Genomic DNA, 22,248 nt, shown 5'->3' with positions numbered 1-22,248 from the left:
CCATCTCATCCTCTGTTGTCCCCTTCTTCTCCTGCCTGCAATCTTTCCCAGCATCAGGGTCTTTTCAAATGAGTCAGCTCTTCCCATCAGGTGGCTAAAACATTGGAGTTTCAGCTTCAGCATCAGTCCTTCCAGTCAATATTCAGGACTGATTTCCTTTAGGATGGCGTGATTTGGTCTCCTTGCAGTCAAAGGGATTCTCAAGAGTCTTCTCCAACATCACAGTTCAAAATCATCAATTCTTTGGCACTCAGCTTTCTTTATAGTCCAAGTCTCACATCTATACATGACTACTGGAAAAACCATAGCTTTGACTAGACGGACATTTGTTGGCAAAGTAATGTCTCTGCGTTTTATGCTGTCTAGGTTGGTCATAGTTTTTCTTCCAAGGAGCAAACATCTTTCAATTTCATGACTGCAGTCACTATTTGCAGTGATTTTGGAGCCCCCCAAAAGTAAAGTCTCTCACTGTTTCCATTATTTCCCCATCTATTTGCCATGAAGCGATTGGACCAGATGCCATGATCTTATTTTTCTGGATGTTGAGTTTTAAGTCAACATTTTCACTCTCTTCTTTCATTTTCATTAAGAGGTCATTTAGTCTTTCTTTGTTTTCTGCCATAAGGGTGGTGTCATCTGCATATCTGAGGTTATTGATATTTCTCCTGGCAGTCTTGATTCCAGCTTGTGCTTTATTCAGCCTGGCATTTTGCATGATGTGCTCTACATAGAAGTTAAATAAGCAGGGTAACAATATAGAGCTTTGATGTACTCCTTTCCTGATTTGAAACCAGTCTGTTGTTCCATGTCCAGTTCTAACTTTTTCTTCTTGACCTGCATTCCGATTTCTCAGGTGGCAGGTTAGGTGATCTGGGCTTCCCATCTCTTTAAGAATTTTCCACAGTTTGTTGTGATAACCATAATGGAAAAGACTATAAATAAAATGTTTATAAATAGCTGATTGCTTAGCTGTACAGCAGATATTAACACAAGACAGTAAAACAACTATACTTCAATAAAACACAAAATATAATGGAAATTTAATAGGGGACCTTAATAAGCAAACTTGCTTTTGTGGGTCCAGCTCCAGGCAGGACAGAGAAATGAGATGATTTACTAAGTAAGTCAATGATCTCAGTCTTATTCACATGCATTTTAAGACGGCTTTTTTCTGCTTAGATTTCAGGCTCAACAAGCAAATGACTCAGGACTAAAATGTAATGAGAAAATTACTACAGAAAGAGAATGTTCTGCAGAAAGGGCACATATGCAAAATATCTTGATTGAAAAAGCGATGGTCTCTGCCATTATGAACAGAACATATACAGTCTATTAGAAACAGTTTTATTTATCTCAGTCTACTCATAAAATTTCTGTTTTCTTTTTCTGGGTTTAATTTTGAGTCTGTAAGTTTGTGAAGACTCAGAATGCGTCACGGCATGTCATGTGGTCATGGAATTCACTGAAATCTCTTGACAGCCTCATGTGCCCAGTCTTTCCCTGGGCCTCCCTCCATCTCATGGCCTATACTGCAGCTCTCAGGATAAATCTCTATTTTCCAACATCTCTTCCTTGTTTCATGCAATATTAATGACAATAACTACTACAAGGACCTCTGATCAGTATTATGTAAAAAAACCTAAATGGGAAAATAATTTTAAAAAGAATAATTTACATATATGTATAACTGAATCACTTTGCTCTACACCTGAAACTAACACAACATTGTTAATCAAATATTTATTGCAGTTGTTCAGTCACCCAGTCATATCTGACTTTACGGCTCCATCACTGCAGCCTTCCAGGTCTCCCTGTCCCTCACCATCTCCTGAAGTTTGCCCAAGTTCATGTCTATTGCATCGGAGATGCCATACATCCATTTCATCCCCTGACACCCTCTGACACCCTCTTCTCCTTCTGCCCTCAATCTTTCTCAGCATTAGGGACAGCTGACTGTTCGTATCAGATGACCAAAATACTGGAGCTTCCAACACTGGAGCTTACTGCAGTGATTTTAGAGCCTAAGAAGAGGAAATCTGTCATTGATTCCACCTTTCCCCCTTCTATTTGCCATGAAGTAATGGAGCTGGGTCCCACGATCTTAGTTTTGTTAATATTTAGCTTTAAGCTGTCTCTTTCACTCTCCTTTTTCACCCTCATCAAGAGTCTATTTCCTCTTAGCTTTCTGCCATTAGAGTGGTATCACCCATATATCTGAGGTTGTTGATGTTTCACATGTCTGTCTTGATTCCAGCTTGTAACTTATTCAGCTAGGCATTTCTCATGATGTGCTCAGTGTATAGGTTAAACAACCATACTCCAATATAAAATAATAAGTTAATTTTTTTTTTAAAGGCTTCTTTCAAGGGTGAGTAAGGAGCAATGAGAAGAAAACAATCCTTTCTTGCACTTTACCAGGATTCTGTTAGCAAAAGGGACCTAAGCAGTTTGGGTTAAAAGTAACTGAGATATTCTTCTTCTGTTATAATTGTCTTGGTTTGCATCTTGTGATTTATCATATTTAAGATAGTTTTTTTTTTTTGTTTTTTTTTTTTGCATCATTCCCCTCTAAAGGGTTTGTTCCATTTCAATGCTGGGTCAAGACATATTTTTATTGCCTTTGATGCTTTATATCATCTGAGATGGGGATAAAGTAATTGTGGCCCTGAAGAGAAGAAGTGGGAGTACTTTGAAGCATTGGCAAATCTAGCTGTCAAAGCTACCATGGTCTAAAGTGGTATCTTGATATATCAGATGGCAGAGTACATCAGTGGATACATTAAGCGAAGTCTTAAACAGAGCTTAAGGAAATCACTATTGAATATGTGCTTGAGTCAGTTAGGGTTTATGTAGGTTTAGGTTGGCATGTTAGAGAATATTTTGGCTGGATTGGAACTGAACTATCCATAGAGATTACTAAGTTTCATGTCACTTCACACTTGTGTTACTTATAGCCTTTCTGTCCTGAACTAGGTATGAGCCCAAATGAATTTTTTGCTTACTCTATTCTAACTGTAAGTAATATGTGAAGATGCAAATAGAAGACAGGGAAGGGAAGAGGTTGAGAGAAGGGGCTTATCACTGGTGTACTGTAGGCACAGAAGAAAAGGATGTGATCTCACATGAAAGACCAAGATCAGGGATAGTTCAGTTCAGTTCAGTTGCTCAGTCATGTCCGACTTCTTGCAACCCCATGAATCACAGCACACCAGGCCTCCCTGTCCATCACCAACTCCCAAAGCCTACCCAAACTCATGTCCATCGAGTCAGTGATGCCATCCAGCCATCTCATCCTCTGTCATCCCCTTCTCCTCCTGTGCCCAATCCCTCCCAGCATCAGGGTCTTTTCCAATGAGTCAACTCTTCTTATGAGGTGGCCAAAGTATTGGAGTTTCAGCTTTAGCATCAGTCCTTCCAATGAACACCCAGGACTAATCTCCTTTAGGATGGGCTGGTTGGATCTCCTTGCAGTCCAAAGGACTCTCAAGAGTCTTCTCCAACACTACAGTTCAAAAGCATCAATTCTTTGGTGCTCAGCTTTCTCCACAGTCCAACTCTTACATCCATACATGACCACTGGAAAAACCATAGCCTTGACTAGACGGACCATTGTTGGCAAAGTAATGTCTCTGCTTTCGAATATGCTATCTAGGTTGGTCATAACTTTCCTTCCAAGGAGTAAGCATCTTTTAATTTCATGGCTAGTACAACTATGTAAAAATGTAATGACTCAGTATAGCTGGGGAAGTCTGTAGATTCAATGCAATCCTAACAAAAATTCTGACAGACCTTTTTGTAGGTATGAAAAATCTGATTTTTAAATTTATGTGGCACGGAACAATTTACATTGAAAAGTGAGAAAGTTGCAGAACTCACAATCCCTCATTTAAAATCTTATTATAATGATGTAATAAACAAGATGGCATGGAATTAGTGAAAGAACAGATACAAAGATCAATGGAATAGAATAGAGTCCAGATATATATGTCCACATTAATATAGCCTATTTATTATTGACAAAGGTACAAAAGTAATTCAGGGAAAAACGTCTTTTTAACAATAGTGTTGGAAAAATTAGACATCTATTTGAGTAAAATAGAACTTCAGCCTATTCCTCATCTTATATAAAATTAACTCAAAATGGATCATGCACATGTGGATAAACTGTTAAACTATGAAACTTATAGAAAAAGAAAAGATAAAAAGAAAATATGTGATTTGAACTAAGCAAAGAGTTTTTCTATAGAACTTCAAAGTATGGCCCTTTGAACTTTTTAAAAAATAATAAATTGGATGCTACCAAATTCTTAATCTAATGTATGCAAATAATTGCAGTCAGAAAATAAAAAAGGTAAGCTGCAGACTGGAAAAAATACTTTCAAATCATAATTGACAAAGTACTTGTATGCAGAATATATAGAGAACTTCTAAAGGTTCAACAGTAAGAATAAATTCAACTAGAAAACAAGCAAAAGTTTCAATAGACCTCCTGCCAGAGAAGATCAGTTCAGTTCAGCTCAGTTACTCAGTCGTGTCCAACTCTTTGTGACCCCATGAACCACAGCACGCCAGGCCTCCCTGTCCATCACCAACTCCCAGAGTTTACCCAGGCTCATGTCCATTGAGTTGGTAATGCCATCCAACCATCTCATCTTCTGTTGTCCCCTTCTCCTTCTACCCTCAAATTTACCCAGCATCTGGGTCTTTTTAAATGAGTCAGTTCTTCCCAACAGGTGGCCAAAGTATTGGAGTTTCAGCTTCAACATCATTCCTCTCAATGAATATTCAGGACTGATTTCCTTTAGGATGGACTGGCTGGATCTTGTTGAAGTCCAAGGGACTCTCAAGAGTCTTCTCAAACACCACAGTTCAAAAGCATCAATTCTTCCGTACTCAGCTTTCTTTATAGTCCAGCTCTCCCATCCATACATGACTGCAGGAAAAACTGTAGCATTGACTAGAGAGAACTTTGTTGGAAAAGTAACATCTCTACTTTTTAATAGGTTGTCTATGTTGGTCATAACTATTCTCCCAAGGAGTAAGTGTCTTTTGTTTTCATGGATGCAGTCAGCATCTGCAGTGATTTTGGAGCCCCCAAAAATAAAGTCTGCCACTGTTTCCACTGTTTCTCCATCTATTTTCCATGAAGTGATTGGACCAGATATCATGATCTTTGCTTTCTGAATGTAGAGCTTCAAGCCATCTTTTTCACTCTCCTCTTTTACTTTTATCAAGAGGCTCTTTAGTTCTTCTTCACTTTCTGCCATAAGAGTGGTAAAATCTGCATATCTGAGGTTATTGATATTTCTTCTGGCAATCTTGATTCCAGCTGGTGCTTCAGCCAGCCCTGCATTTCTCATGATGTACTCTTCATATAAGTTAAATAAGCAGGGTGACAATATACAGCCTTAATGTACTCCTTGCCCTATTTGGAAATAGCCTGTTGTTCCATGTCCAGTTCTAACTGTTGCTTCCTTACCTGCATATAGGTTTATCAAGAGGCAGGTTAGGTGATCTTTTATTCCCATCCCTTGAAGATATTTCCAGTTTGTGATGATCTACACAGTCAAAGGTTTTGGCATAGTCAATAAAGCAGAAATACTTGCTTTTTCCATGATCCAACAGATGCTGGCAATTTGATCTCTGGTTCCTCTGCCTTTTCTAAAACCAGCTTGAACATCTGGAAGTTCACAGTTCACGTATTGCTGAAGCCTGGCTTGGAGAATTTTGAGCATTACTTTACTAGTGTGTGAAATGAGTGCAATTGTGCGGTAGTTTGAACATTCTTTGGCATTGCCTTTCTTTGAGATTGGAATGAAAACTGACCTTTTCCAGTCCTGTGGCCACTGCTGAGTTTTCCAAATTTGCTGGCATATTGTGTGCAGCACTTTCACGGCATCATGTTTTAGGATTTGAAATAGCTCAACTGGAATTCCATCACCAAAACTAGCTTTGTTCATAGTGATGCTTCCTAAGGCCCACTTGACTTCACATTCCAGGATGTCTGGCTCTAAGTGAGTGATCACACCATTATGATTATCTTGGTCATGAAGATCTTTTTTGTACAGTTCTTCTGTGTATTCTTGCCACCTCTTCTTAATATCTTCTGCTTCTGTTAGGTCCATACCATTTCTGTCCTTTATTGCGCCCATCTTTGCATGAAATGTTCCCTTGGTATCTCTGATTTTCTTGAAGAGATCTCTAGTCTTTCCCATTCTATTGTTTTCCTCTATTTCTTTGCACTGATAACCAAGGAAGGCTGTCTTATCTCTCCTTGCTATTCTTTGGAACTCTGCATTCAGATGCTTATATATTTCCTTTTCTCCTTTGCTTTTCACTTCTCTTCTTTCCACAGCTATTTGTAAGGCCTCCTAAGACAGTCATTTTCCATTACTGCATTTCTTTTTCTTGGAGATGGTCTTGCTCCTTGTCTCCTGTACAATGTCATGAACTTCGTCTATAGTTTTTCTCGCATTTTGTCTATCACATCTAGTCCCTTAAAGCTATTTCTCACTTCCACTGTATACTCGTTAGGTATTTGATTTAGGTCATACCTGAATGGTCTAGTGGTTTTCCCTACTTTCTTCAATTTCAGTCTGAATTTGGCAATAAGGAATTCATGATCTGAGCCACAGTCAGCCTCCGGTCTTGTTTTTGTTGACTGTATAGAGCTTCTCAAGCTTTGACTGCAAAGAATATAATCAATCTGATTTTGGTGTTGACCATCTGGTGATGTCCATGTGTAGAGCCTTCTCTTGTGTTGTTGGAAGAGGGTGTTTGCTATGACCAGTGCATTCTCTTGGCAGAACTCTGTTCACTTTGCCCTGCTTCATTCTGTACTCAAAGGCCAAATTTGCCTGTTACTCCAGGTGTTTCTTGACTTCCTACTTTTGCATTCCAGTCCCCTATAATGAAAAAGACGTCTTTTTGGGGTATTAGTTCTAGTAGGTCTTGTAGGTCTTCATACAACCGTTCAAATTCAGCTTCTGCAGCATTGCTGGTCAGGGCATAGACTTGGATTACTGTGATTTACTTGGATTTACCATAAAGAAAAATTATGGGGAGAGAAAACAGATCAGTGGTTGCCCAAATTTAAGTCCAGAGAGTCTCTGACCACAGGGACAGCATGAGGAAAATGTTTGAGGATGAGGAATGCATCTTTATCTTGTGTCGGGTGGCAGATATATTATCTGTGCATTTATCAAAGGGCTTCCCAGGTAGGTCATTGGTGGAGAATCTACTTGCCACTGCAGAAATCTCAGGAGACGTGGGTTCAGTCCCTGAATCAGGAAGATTCCCTGGAGACCTGAATGGCAAACTGCTCCAGTGTTCTGGCCTGGATAATACCATGGGCAGAGGAGCCTGGTGGGCTATAGTGCATGTTGCAAAAGCATTCCACACATCTGAGCACACAGCAAAACCCATAGAGCTGTCCACCAGGGAGAGTTAATTTTACTCTTTGTAAAGTTAAAAAATAAGAGTCGGACATGACTTAGCCACTGAATAACAACAAATTTAAAAATAAAACAATTATGAAACATAGAATGGATTGGTTTGGCAAAAGGCAATGTCTCTTTTAGTTTGGTTTAACTCTGAATATTAATCATTATGGTGTCTGGGTCAAGTGATGGTCCTGCAGACAAAACTGGTATTAAGGATTTATGGGAAACATGGAAGTGATGAGAGCAAAGGAAAGGGCAGGAAAATGAGGGTGATATGGATTGAGTGCAGTATATTGTGAGCTCATTTCTAGGCTGTTAACATGCATAATTTCTCTTCATATTGCTGATTATTACTATACTCATTTGATGGACACTGAAACCTAGGCTTGTCCAGAGGAAAGAGAACATTTTCTGGGAATACACTTCTTCTGTATACAGAATACATAACACTAACCCAGGACTATCATTCAGGGAGAGTCATGAAAATGAGGAAATGCATAAGAAAGCATTAAACAAAATTCTGCTTACAGTTTAACAATTTTCTCGGTTTTTCGACAATAATTCTAAATAGTTTTGGGGACATGATTGAGAAACACTGGCTGGTTGATAATGCAAATACATGGAGTTATAGATATTAAAAGAGCAGTGCCCAAGGAGTATTTCACTTTTTAATGGGACAGAGTAATCTAGTGGTCTTCCACAGGGTTCTATGTTGTTCTATAATCTAAGACACAACTCAAGCAAAGGCATATCATGCAAGCTTATCAAATTCACATGTATTACAGAGGCAGATAAATAGTTCATCTATTGGATAGAATATTCAAAATATCATGCCAGACTAGAAAATAAGGGAACAAACAAACTATTGAAATTCAGCAAGGATCAATGTAAGTATATTCATTTTAATTCAGAAAAACACAATTGTATAAAATAGAGAGTGTGTTGCCAACATTTTGTGAGAGTGAGACATAAAGAGTGTTTTTTGTAGGTACTTGTCAATATCTTTTACACTTACAAAAGTAAAAAAGTAGAGGGTGAAAAATTTTGATTTTAAAGCAAGTTTTGGGAACATAAATCTGTTTTTTGCTGGTCAGATTGGAACATGATCAATGATGTAGCCATAAATATATGTCCCATCTCAAGTTATATTAATGGACATACAGAATAGAATTTATATTGATGGAGGTGTTAGGTCAGTTCTTCTGCTTTGACCTAACCATGAAAGTGAGCCTGGCCCTTGACTTTACTGTATATGTGTATGTACATGCTTCTTTGCATTTGTGATTTTAGAGCCATTGAGATCTGGTGAAAAACCTTCAGTGTTCTTGATGGAAATGAGATAGCAAGCTTTGTTTTCCTTATCTGTTAAATTAAATAATTAATTCAACCAATATTTGTGCAGGGTATAACATGCATTCCAGACATGTTTCTGGGGCTAATATTACAGTAGTGAATTAAAATATATAGATTTTTTATTAATAAAAATGAAGATATTGCCATTTTGTCATATCTGTCAGAATTCAAATAACTTGGTTTTTTATTTATGCATATAATCATTGCCAAGCTTGACAGTTACTGGCAGAGGGAACAAGTTAGAATAAACAAACATTTTATGTCCTTATGACTTTTAGAAATTTCATACAAAGATATTGATTTGCCAAGACAGAATTAAACCACTTGGCTGGTCTAGGCTGTAACTTCAAAGATCAGTTTGGGCATTTTCGTGATAACCCCATTAAAATGTCTCCTTTTGACCAGTGATTCATTTGAATGGCATCGCATATCTGGCAAATTTGATATTTTAAATTTGAAACTGACAGGAAAAAAAAAAAAGCACACAAAGAAAAGGTCTTGTTTGAATTGTCAGGTCTCTGTGAATGATTGTATTCTATGGCATGGGGAAAACCTTTCTCATTGGCCAGCAGCCCTGAGCACCAAAGCAGGAAGCTTCTCAAAAGCTGATACCCTGGGAAGCTGAAAACAGCCAGACCAACATAGCCAACATGGAAGCCTCACAGGTGTGTAATTAGGATCTTTTTTGCCAGACTGAAAAGTCATAAAAAGGCCCCATGGATTATGGGCAAATATTGGCCAGAATAGAATTATTTGCAAAAGTAAGAAGGATAGATGACTTCAGCTCCTCTGGAAAAAAAAGGATAACCTTCCTCTAATTACAAAGGGAGAAAAATAACCACTTTTTTTTTTAATGGAAGTCTAGTTGGTTTACAATGTTGTGTCAGTTTCAGGTGTAAGGCAAGGTGGTTCAGTTATATTTTAAGGAGGAGAAGGCAAATCAAAACTTTATTTGCATAATTGTCATGGAAGGGAAGCAGTGTAATGAACCTATGACTTCTGCCCCTTGTCCATTTGCTTCTCTGGGCTGGTCTGCCAGCCAGAGATGCTTCTGAATGTTTGTCTTTCATTAAGTTTAATTCTCAGTGTGCCTAGGAATATATTAGTATATTTATCCTAGAGCTGGAAAATCAGATCATGAATTCTAGGCCAGAGAAAATAAGAGTGTGTGATCGAGACAGATATCCCTGGAGGAGGAAATGGCACCCCACTCCAGTATTCTTGCCTAGAAAATTCCAAAGACTGAAGAGTCTGGCGGGCTATAGTCCATGGGGTCACAAAGAGTCAGACAGGACTGAGCACACTCACACCTGTATAATCAATAACTGCCTCCCTACAGCTCATTTGACACCTAGGGGTTATTTTCACAAATCTAAAGCAACATTTAAGCACATTTCAGTCATGTCTAGGAGCAGTCTCTGGGTCACCATCACAGGTTATAAAGGTTTAGGACATGTTTTTTCCCATTGACCAATCATTTACCAAGAATCTACCACCAGGCAGGTGGTGCAAATACCTACTTGTTAAGATCATATCACTGCTTCCTTCAAACTGTTCACTTGCTAGTGGAAGAGAAACAGACATCCACAGATAATGACAATGTACTATTACAAATTGTTAATTTTCTGGCCAACTTTGTCTCTAAGTCGGTTATGGTAGTGGCCTTCTCAGAGAATAAGTTCAGAACTGAACCTCCAAGAACACATGTATGTTATCTAGTGAAAATGGAAAGAGGTGGAGGGGAACTAGGAAATTCTAAATGAGAGGAGAAACATGAGGATGATCAGATGCTTCAGCAGATTTCACCTAAAAGATGTGGAAAATAGCTGTCCAATAGCTGCATAAAATGACACTGAAAGAGTAGGAGGAATTATAACATGAAAAAATTTTGCTATGGAAACTTTATCCTAAAAGCAAGAATGGAGTCCAGTGAGGGAATTCCATGGTGGTCCAGTGGCTAAGACTCCATGCTCCCAACTCTGGTGGCCCAGGTTCAATCCCTGGTCCAGAAACTAGATCCCACATGCTGCAGCTAAAGGTCTCACATGCCACAATGAAGATCAAAGATCCTGCATGCTGCAACTAAGACTGGCACAGCTAAATAATTTTTCTTTAAAGACAGAATCCAGTGAACCAGGATGTTCATTTTCCCCCTCAAGATCATCTATGGCATTTTGGTTGGGTTACAGACAGACCTGCAGTCTAGAGATGTGTGCTGAGCCACTGAAAGCACTCAGCAAGAAATTTGCTGGTTGGAGGGGGACAAAAAGGTAACATGTGGCATCAGGTCAGGTTTGCCTCTCAGGAATCTGTTGGGGGACTATTTGAAGCAATGAACCTATGACTGATTATGGGATGGGTTCTTTCCTTAAGTGCCACTTCTATATCTGGTTTCAAAAATGGAACATATGAAGAAGCTAGGAAGTTCTTTAGAATTGGCCGTAAAGAAAACCTAAGTTAATTATGACATGGATGATTGAATTGTATCAATTTCTGTGACATTAGCCGTTTCGAAGAGTAGCTGTAGTTCTTACATCAGTGCAAGTAAGCCTGGTGGTGAATGCTTCATGCAGAATCCTCATCTGAATTTTGTGGGCTGGTGAGGAAACCTCTGGGAGGTGGACTTGAAGGATCTGGAAAGAAATCTCTAGGACCAAGGGGCTCACTTGTTTGGAATGCTTTTCACATTTGTAAGTAAAAGTCGACAAGTGAAATTCTCAAAAGATTTACAGTGAAGTTGCCACATCTTGCCCTTTTATAGAGACGTGGGTTGTTTTTTTTTTTTGTTTTTTTTTTTTTGTGGGAGCAAGTTGTCTTGTCCTGCTCATTTGTGGTCCTGTGTCCACAACTCTCTGCCCCACACCACTTCTTCTTCAGTGGTCTATAGTGTGCCCTCTTCTGGAGTTCCATAAAGGGAGGACTGTTGGTTATACTTGAACCTGCCTCCATGGCATTGCTCTTGGATGCAAGGGAAGGGCACATTGCTCCTGTGCCTTGACCTTTGGTTTGGTAGTCATAGGATGGACACAGGCTTCAGTGCCCATTGGCTAAAGGACATGAGATTTGAAGTTCTGAGAGTCTCAGATTGGACTTTGATTTTTCTCCCAAAGGCTTTGATGTCTCTGAGTGACTTCCCATACCTTAGATTTGCTTCACAAGAAACTGAAGAACATCAGCCAAATTTTGTTCTGAGATTTTGCAAGTCCCTAAATATGATATGCTTGTCTGACTTGAGAGGAGAACAGTTGCCTTGTACCCATGTACTTCTGAAATCTAGGCCACAGAGCATGTGAAAGGGAATGCAAGTGATGTTCTGATTTGTGACTCAGATCACCAGGTGAACAGGCCCCACATCAGCAGCCGTAATTTCCTCTTCCAGCAGCAGACAGTGAAAGTCACTCAATCATGTTCAGCTCTTTGCAACCCCACAGACTACACAGTCCATGGAATTCTCCAGGCCAGAATACTGGGCTGGATAGCCTTTTCCTTCTCTAAGGGATGTTCTCAATTCATGGATCAAATCCAGGTCTCCCTCAATGCAGGCATATTCTTTATCAGGTGAGTTATCCAGGAAGCCCAGTAGGAGAACCAGGGCTCAAATCTAATTTAAAATTTCTTTAGTTGTAACCCTCCAGATATCTGTCCTGGAAGCAGGTAGTTTCAGGGCAAAGTGAATCTTTTAAAACAGGATGTTATAGACTTCCAAAGGGCTCTTTGCTCCAAGATATCTCTGTTATTGACCCTACAAGAGGTCTATGTTAAGAAGCCAGGGTAAGGTTTGCCCAGGTACCTCTGTGTGCTTGGCCAACAGCCTCTGAGACCACCTACCCAAGCTTCCCAGGAGCTGGTGGGTGCTGGCCCTTCCCCAGGACCCTCCAAAGCCCAGGGGGACAAAAGTGACTTTAAATCCAGACATGCATATTGAAGTAAGTTAAAGGATTTAATATGAGGCACAGAAGCAGATAATGCCAAAAAGCAAGCAGTAGTTGGTACACATTTAGTTATTAAGACAGCATTTCCTTCTCCCACTGCTGCTGAGATGGCTGAAATTAGTCAAATTCAGTATAAAATGGAATACACTGAAAGTGTTAGTGAATGAGGGTCTGGAAAAATTAAAGGTGGCATGACCAAATGCTGACCTGTACTAAGGATTCCAAGAAGGAGTTTCAAATGCTAGTGTGATTATGCAGGTTCCAGAGACAATTGTGGTATCAGGAAATAATGAAAACATTCCATTTTCTAGACCAGTAGATCTTGACCTTATACAGTCAAATCCCTTTAAGCCAAGCACTCTTGAGCTTATGCTAAATGAAAGACCACTAAATTGTCTGGATTTAGAAACACCTCCTCCAGCCCCTCAAAATCAAGAAATCCGTGCAGTTGACAGGCTAAAAAGGAGCACTCTATGAGTGAAAATGCTGTCCAAAAATTTCCAAAAATGGACAGCTGGTCAGAACTGACTCCATGCATGACATTTCAAATATACAGGCAACAACTGAAGAAACTTCAGAAGACATGACAGTTGTAGATGGAGCTTCGTTAAGATGACAGATAATCAAACTGAATAGATGTCTACAACTTCTCGAAGAGGAGAACAAAGATTGTGATAAAAGAGGAATGGCCATGTGGTCAATTACTGTAGCATTCTGGCTGTCTAATAGCTGGCTCTGGTTTTGCCACTAGAGGTAACTTCAACTCTCAAAAATATTGTTTCAACATCTGGAAATATAAAGAATTTGCAAACTTCCAAAAAAAAAAAAAAAGGCAAGGTAAGCCAGGGCCTCCCATATTTTGGCCATTACTGTACCATTCTCTTCTGCTTCTGTTTTATTGACTACATTAAAGCCTTCAACTGTGTGGATCACAACTGTGGAAAATTCTTAAAGAGATGGGAATCCCAGACCACCTGATCTGCCTTCTGAAAAATCTGTATACAGGTTAAGAAGCAACACTTAGACCTGGACGTCTGGAAAAACAGACTGATTTCAAATCGGGAAAGGAGTACGTCAAGGTTGTATGTTGTCACCCTGCTTATTTAACTTATACTCAGAGTACATCATGCCAAATGCTGGGCTGGATAAAGCACAAGCTGGAATCAAGATTTCTGGGAGAAATAACAATAATATCAGATATGCAGATGACACCACCCTTATGGCAGAAAGCAAAGAAGAACTAAAGAGCCTCTTAAGGAAAGTGAAAGAGGGGAGAGAAAAAGTTGGCTTAAAACTCAACATCCAGAAAACTAAGATCATGGCATCTGGTCCCATCACTTCATGACAAATAGATGGGGAAACAATGGAAACAGTGAGAGACTTTGTTTTTTGGGGCTCCAAAATCACTGCAGATGGTGACTGCAGCCGTGAAATTAAAAGATGCTTGCTCCTTGGAAAAAAAGCTATGACCAACCAAGACAGCATATTAAAAAGCAGAGACATTACTTTGCCTACAACGGTCCATCTAGTCAAAGCTATGGGTTTTCCAGTAGTCATGTATGGATGTGAGAGTTGGACTATAAAGAAAGCTGAATGTCGAAGAATTGATGCTTTTGAACTGTGGTGTTGGAGAAGACTCTTGAGAGTCCCTTGGACTGCAAGGAGATCCAGCCTGTCCATCTTAAAGGAAATCAGTCCTGAATATTCACTGGAAGGACTGATGCTGAAGCTGAAACTCCAATGCTTTGGCCACCTGATGCGAAGAACTGATCTTTTCATTTGAAAAGACCTTGATGCTGGGAAAGATTGAAAGAGGGAGAAGGAGACCACAGAGGATGAGATAGTTGGATGGCATCACTGACTTGATGGACATGAGTTTGAGTATGCTCTGGGAGTTGGTGATGGACAGGGAAGCTTGGCATGCTGCAGTCCATGGGGTCACAAAGAATAACACATGACTGAGCAACTGAACTGACTGACTGTACCATTTTCACAGTTTTTGACATTTGCACTAATTTTTAGTTATTTCTCCTCTTTTTCTTTTTTCAAATTAACTTAATACATTATCAAAAAGAAAATTTCTCATCATTACTAAATAATAAATAATAGGACACAAGTGAAAGATTGTTTTCTTCAAATAATTTCACAAACACTGAGCTAAAGCATTTGGCACCATAATAAGTATAATTCCTCTTGTCAAGGAATTCAGAATATAGGAAGAGAGAGATACATATAAAAACTAATTCAGTATTTCTGGGATGAAGATAATCCTAGAGTATTTTACAGGCACATAAGAAGAGCATTTAATACCACAAACTTAGGTTAGAGAAAAATTTGCTGGGGCAGGTGATGTCAGATCCAAGTGTTTGGTAAGAGGCATGCAGAGGCCATCGCTAGATGACAAAGTGGCTCCTGAGCAGAGGGACAGTAACAATAGTTTAGATTCTAGAAAAGGCATGGGATGAATGGCATTTCTGTTGCCACAGTGAACGGCAGGCTCAAGGAGTGATGAGAGGCAGTTGAGGTTGAAGGCTAGGCAGGCAGCTTACTACTTCATTTTGCAAGTAATGGGCTGAGAGGATGGATTTTACACTTTTCAGCAGGAGGTTTTTAAAAGAATGCTACAGTTGCAGTCCAGTTAGTAAATACCACTTAGTGAACAAGGAACACAAAGGCAAGAGGGAGATGGAAAGAAAGCTCTGTAAGTGGCAACCTGTAGAGGCTTTGGAGAGGACCACTGAGAGAGCAGAACCTCTCTGCTTAAAAAGGCTAGAGACTGAATGGCTTTCCCTCCTGGTCCAGGCAAGCTTACTCCAAGAATACAGAGTTGGGGTGAAGGTTGAAGTAGTGAAGATGGGTAGGCTCCTAATTATTTTGTGATTGTGGACAGTATACCTTGAAAGCTGGCCTTCTTGACTTTGAATCTATTCTTCCCCTGAGCTGATCACTTTTAAATACTCTTACAATATTTCTTACAGTCTCCAGACAAGATTTTTTCCAAGGCAAAAATCATGTTTTTGTGCTCTTATATGTGATTATAGATAAGTATCTTCCTTTTCAAAGGCTTCGTTTTCTCATCTCTAAAATGGGATTAATGAAAGTCCCCTTAAGAAGCAGTTTTGAAAATCAGTAGATATTAAGTATGAATATACCTTGCCCTGGGGTCTACACACACTGTTGAGACTCAGTTATTGTTAGTTTTTTTTTTTTTTAATTTCATTTACTACACAATAGTAAGCATGTGAAGGATGTTTGATAATGATGGTGACTGGAAAGGGTTAAGTAGCACATGCTCTGGTGGATTGGAAATGCAATTAAGGAAATGACATGGACTTTAGGGTCTTGTTTTGATGGCAGTGTTAAATAATTTGGTGTTCAGACTTTAACTGTATTTGAAGTTATCGTAGACTCTTCTATGCTTTAGTTGCGATAAAGTGATAAAAGAGAACCCAGGCTAAGTACATCATTGGTTCTTCATTACCCCTGATACTGACTATAATTACTCCAGTTAATAGACCTTTAGCTTATTAGTCAGCAAGCCTATTGGAATTTCCCAGGTGGCACTAGTGTTGTGTGTGTGTGTGTGTATGTGTGTGTGTGCACGTGCATGCTAAGTCACTTCAGTCATGTCCAACTCTGTGCCACCTTATGGACTGCAGCCCACCAGACTCCTCTGTCCATGGGATTCTCTAGGCAAGAATACTGGAGTGGCTTGTGCTAATATCCTCCAGGGAATCTTCTCAAGCCAGGGACTGAACCTGTGTTTTTTATGTCTCCCTCATTGGCAGGAGTGTTCTTTACCACTGGTGCCACCTAGGAGCCCAAGCCTATTACAAGGCCCACAAAAGTCTGTATGTGTGTTGAACTCATTGTAGGAGAGTCCAGAAGCTTCTGCTGAGCCACGATGTCTCCAGTCACATCCTCAGACCAACCTGGAGGACAAATAATTAGTTTACTATCTTATGTTTAAGACAGTTACTTTTCCTTTACATCGGCCATATACCATATACCAATGTGATTAAAAGATCAGATGATGACAAGGACTCTTGAATGGGATGAAGTAAAAAAGTAAATTCTACCCCTCAGAAATATTTTATGCAGGTCAGGGCAATGCTGTTGATCTTCCATTTTTTAAAGTTTTAATTGTGCTAAGCGCTTGACATACATTATTTCATTGAATATTTCCAATGAGCTTATGATACATACACTTTAAAATAAAGAGATGAAACACACTGAGCCTGAGAAAATTAAATAAATTGCCTAAGGTTACAATGTGAGCTGAGAAGCACTCTAGCTACCCTGTTTCCTGTCTACCTATAGCCAGTGTTCAGTGAGATTGCTAGTCCCTCATTTGTTAGGGGATAAAAAAAATATATTTCCACTAACATGAAACTCACAGGGGGAGACATAGAAATCAAGTAAGTAAACAAGTGTGAAGGATATTTAAAAAATTAAATGAAATGACTTGGCATGAGAACCATAACTAATGTATCTCTATGTATACAAAGCAGTATCATACAAAAAAGATGTCAAATTAAGTATTGTGGATGATGTTGGCTATAAATGTAAACTGTATGAGTTAAATTAGAAGTAAACAAATGGGGTGAAGTAGTTTGGGGGAAGGCCTATTATTTCTTATCAAGGTAATATTCAGGTTGATGGAGTTGACATAGACGCTAAGTAGATCACCCATTTCTTCAAACTTTGTAGGTAGATAGAAATCTCTTATTACCTATCAATATCTTGAACAAATTGTCATCTTTCTAAGTTTTTTTAATTAAAAATATTTTACGGAAGTATAGTTGATTAATTATATCTTAAATTCTGCTATACAGTAAAGTGATTCAGCTCTACATATATGTATACATACACACACACATTCTTTTTCATATCACAGGGTATTGACTATAGCTCCCTGTGCTATACAGTAGGATCCTGTTATCCATTCCATATATATTAGTTTGCATCTGCTAACCCCAAACTCCCAATTCATTCTTCCCCTATCCCCTTCTCCCCCTTGACAATCGCAAGTCTGTTTTCTATGTCGATGAGTCTGTTTCTGTTTCATAGATACGTTCACTTGTGTCATATTTAAGATTCCACAAGTAAGAGATATCATATGGTATTTATGTCTCTTTCTGACTTACTTCACTTAGTATGAGAACCTCGAGGTCCATCCATGTTACTGCATCTGTGCATGCTTAGTCGTCTCCAACTCTTTCCCACCCCAACTTGCACGTAGAAGGTCTAATCTGCCTTCCTACACTCCAGAAGTCTGTGAAATTGATTTGTGCAGAAAATGTTCCCAGATGATGTCCCCAGTCAGATATCACTTCTCCCTTCTTCGATGAACAAAGCAGCATGTGAATAGCTTTTAGACAACATCATTTCTGACCTCTTCATTTGAAAATTATTTTCTGGCTTTTATATATGATACCTACAATCACAGTGCTTAGGGAATAGCAGACACAATCCTTTTTTTTTTTTTTTTTGCTAAATTTAATTAAATTGTTACAAATTTCACAGAGATGCATAAATATTGACTGAATGAAAACTCACAGTTAATGTGTCCCAACTTTCTAATGGTGAAAAGTCACACTGCAGCCACTAGTTCACAAATGTTCACCAGCACAGCATGTCTGGAATAAAATATCCAGCTGGAATTGTCTCATTAGGCATCACTCTATCTGTATGTGCTCTGAAAGGAAAAGAAAATTGATTGTAAAGGGTGTTGCTGCTGCAGACTTCCTGGATTTGGTTAACGAGATAAACTTGGCATAAGAATTCCTTGCCACTGGGAATGACTAAGTCACCAGACCATAACTGTACACCTCTTTGGTGGGGAAGGATACCACTGGCAAGAGCAGATATATGTTTTGCTTTTTGTAAAAGGATCATTAAATTTTATTTCCAATTCCTGTTGTTATCATTATAGACATAGATCTAGATGTGAGCCCAATAGGGATAGAGCTGAGATAGTAATCTGAAAGTCAGAAAACATGCTGTGATCAGATTCATCCATTCTGTACTTAGACATTATTCCTATATCAAGCAAATTGTGTCTGACTTCACGCTCCTTGTAAAGGGTACGATCATCATGAATGATGGCCACCAAATATGTCTAGTACATAGGTCTAACTAAATTTTCTGGCTTCTTGTGGTTGAATGTATCCATATGACCAGTTCTGGCAAGGATTTGTGAGCAAAATTGAGGTGTGTTACTTCTCAGCCTGAGCACTTAATTAGTAGCCTGAATGCACAGTCTTTCCAAAACTCCCTTTCCTTCTGCTGGTCATGCAACCAGGATGTGGTTGCTGTGTCATCCCGGCTGCAGTGAGGAGACATAAAGGCTGACCCACAGTGAGAAAGAAGCCTAAAACCTCTTTCTTGTTATAAGTCATTAGCTTCTGTGGTTATTTTTTACACGGAATAACCTTGTCTATCTTATGGTACATGGGAACTGCCCAGGTCCTCACAAACACAAACTTTGTGTCAGTTTTCTTATTGAACAAGGAATTCACTGAACACTACTTCAAGATAGACATTATCTAGGCATCAGATATACTGCATTGAACAAAACTGTTTATGCTATTTGTAGCTAATGGGAAACATGAGGGCCTGACCTGAAAGAATTTCCGGATGAGACTGTCCCGTCTATGAGTGAATATTGGGATTAACCTGGGTTTCCATGAATTTGGCATGGAAAGAATAATATTAAGTAGGAAACTATTCATCCAACAAAATTGCATTGCATTCCTATACAAGCAGAGAATTTACAATGTCATTTGTAGCAACATGGGTGGACCTAGAGATTGTCATACTAAGGGAAATAAACCAGAAAGAAAAAGTCAAATACCATATACTATCACTTATATGTAGAATCTTAAAAAAATGATACAAATGAACTTATTTACCAAATAGAAAGAGACTTACAGGCATAGAAAACAAACTTGTGGTTATCAAAGGGGAAAGAGGGCAGAGGTACAAATTGGAGTGTGAGATTAACATATACACACTACTAGATATAGATATATAATTGCTAACCAACAAGAACCTACAGTATAGTACAGGGATCTGGGCTCAATATTTTGTAATAACCTCATTGGAAAAGACTCTGATGCTGGGAGGGATTGGGGGTAGGAGGAGAAGGGGACGACCGAGGATGAGATGGCTGGATGGCATCACAGACTCGATGGACGTGAGTCTGAGTGAACTCTGGGAGATGGTGATGGACAGGGAGGCCTGGTGTGTTGCGATTCATGGGGTTGCAAAGAGTCTGACATGACTGAGTGACTGAACTGAACTGAATCTGAAAAAAATAGGTTTATATATGTATAACTGAATCACTTTATTTTATACCTGAAACTAACACAACACTGTAAATCAACTATACTTCAATTAAAAAAAGAATTTATTAGAGTTCTATCAATTAAAAGAGACATGAAAGTGGAATTCTGATTATCTTCAGAATATAACAATAGTAATTATAGCTTCTATTTGTTGGGCACCTTCCATAGGATAGCTACTTGAATATATACAAATTATCCAGAATTATGCATAATATGAAATTGTGTTCATTTTCTATCACTCCATATTAAATTACCATAAATTTAGCAGCTTGAAACCATACCTGTGATCTGCTTCTGTGGGTCAGAGATCCAAGTGAGCTCAACTGGTCTCTGCTCAGGTACCACAGAGGTGGAATCAATATGTTAACCAGGTTAAGAGCTTACCTGGAGAACCTATTTCCAAACTCAGGCAGGTGATTGACAGAATGCCTTTCTATGTGACTGTAAAACTGAGATCCATTTCTTTGCTGGCTGCAGGAGGTCTGTCTCTGCTCCTAGAGGCTTCTGCATTGCTGCCTCTATCTGTAGAGCAGCAGTAGCACCTTGAGGACTTCTTGTGCTTCAAATCTCTGTGACGTCCTACATCCCCTTCCACAGCCTTCTTCTTCTGACTTTTTAAAAAAATTTTAATTGGAGGATAATTACATTACAATGTTGTGTTGGTTGCTGCCATACAGCAATGCAAATAAGTCGTAAGTGTGTGTAAGTATATGTATGTATGTGTGTATATATATATGAAAGTGAAAGTGAAGTCTCTCAGTCGTGTTCCTACTCTTTGAGACGCCATGGACTGTAGCCTATCAGGCTCCTCTGCCCATGGAATTTTCCAGGCAAGAGTGCTGGAGTGGGTTGCCATTTCCTTCTCCAGGGGATCTTCCCGACCCAAGGATCGAACCTGAGTCTACCGCATTGCAGGCAGATGCTTTACTGTCTGAGCCACCAGGAAAGCCCTATATATAAATACTATCCCTCATGAACCATCCTCCCAATCCCTTCTTTTGCCTTTTAAAAGAAGCCTGTAATTTGATTAAATTCACCTGGATGATCTCCAAAATTTAACCTCAACTGATTTGTACCTGAAATTGCAAAGTTCTTTCACCACAATGCCTATATTTATATTTGAATCTCTAGGGAATGGGAATCTTTGGGGGAGAGAGAACAATCCTTAGAATTCTGCCTACCATGTAAAGTTCTAGAATTTCTCAAAATTGAGCATGGTGAGGTCATGCTAAAAAATAAAAATTCCTACTCTGATAATTTTTTTCATCTCTCTGTGTCAACTTCACTCACATCCATGAATCTGAGAAACCACTTGGCAAAGAGAGCTTAACAACAAAAAAAAACTCCCTTGTAGCTTCCCTATTGGTCCAGTGGTTAACAGTGTGTCTGTCAATGCCAGTGCAGAATGTGGGCTTGATTTCTGGTCTAGAAAGATCTCACATGCCATTGGGCAACTAAGCCCTTGTGCCACAGCTACTGAGCCCATACATTCTAGAGCCCATGCTCTACAACAAGAGAAGTCACCACAATAAGAGGCTTGCACACTGCAAGTAGAAGGTATCCCCCACTCACTGCAGCTGGAGAAAGCTTGGGGCAGCAATCAAGACCTAGCACATCCAAAAATAGGTAAATAAAACTTAAAAAAACCAAGTTGGCACGGAGTTGTCAATAAATGTAAAAAAAATAACACCCCCATAACCCTTAAATACATACATCCTCCCAGTACATATACACATACACAACATGCACACACACTTTTTGTGATAAGAAAGCTCAAATATTGACTTTTGCTTTACTAGTGAGAAAAAATTGTCACAGAATCCACCAACCTAAAACAACAAAAATAAAAATAAATAATCAACAAAAATAAAATTAAAAAGTTAAAAAATGACATGGCAGTAATTTGGGATTATAACTAATTTGTAAGGTGAAGTGAAGACACGCATGCTTGCAAACATCCCCTAGGCACCCCCAGTTTGAATTCAGAATCAGCTCTAAATCATGTCAGCCTCACAATGATCCTTTGTTTTGAATCCTATATCAAAGTGCCAAAGCCATTCAATGGGCTTGCCTTTGTAAAAGCTGACAGCTTTGTAGTTTTACCAATTCATAGTATCTGACTGAAGCTCAGATGTCACAGTTTGTGAACAAACAGCTTCCTTCTCTCTTTCT

The 22,248-nt window shown here is 39.1% G+C and overlaps 2 pseudogenes; one reads left to right on the top strand and one right to left on the bottom strand.

Annotated features, from left to right (window-relative positions):
- LOC120854120 overlaps positions 1 to 12,711 on the bottom strand; it is an 89,790-nt pseudogene extending 77,079 nt beyond the window's left edge.
- Positions 12,712 to 12,816: 105 nt separating this feature from the next.
- Positions 12,817 to 13,478, top strand: LOC120854119 (annotated as a pseudogene).
- Positions 13,479 to 22,248: the final 8,770 nt, after the last annotated feature.

This window comes from Oryx dammah, unplaced genomic scaffold (genome assembly GCF_014754425.2).
Source record: "Oryx dammah isolate SB20612 unplaced genomic scaffold, SCBI_Odam_1.1 HiC_scaffold_27, whole genome shotgun sequence".
NCBI lineage: Eukaryota > Metazoa > Chordata > Mammalia > Artiodactyla > Bovidae > Oryx > Oryx dammah.
This window is presented reverse-complemented; position numbering and strand designations above follow the sequence as displayed.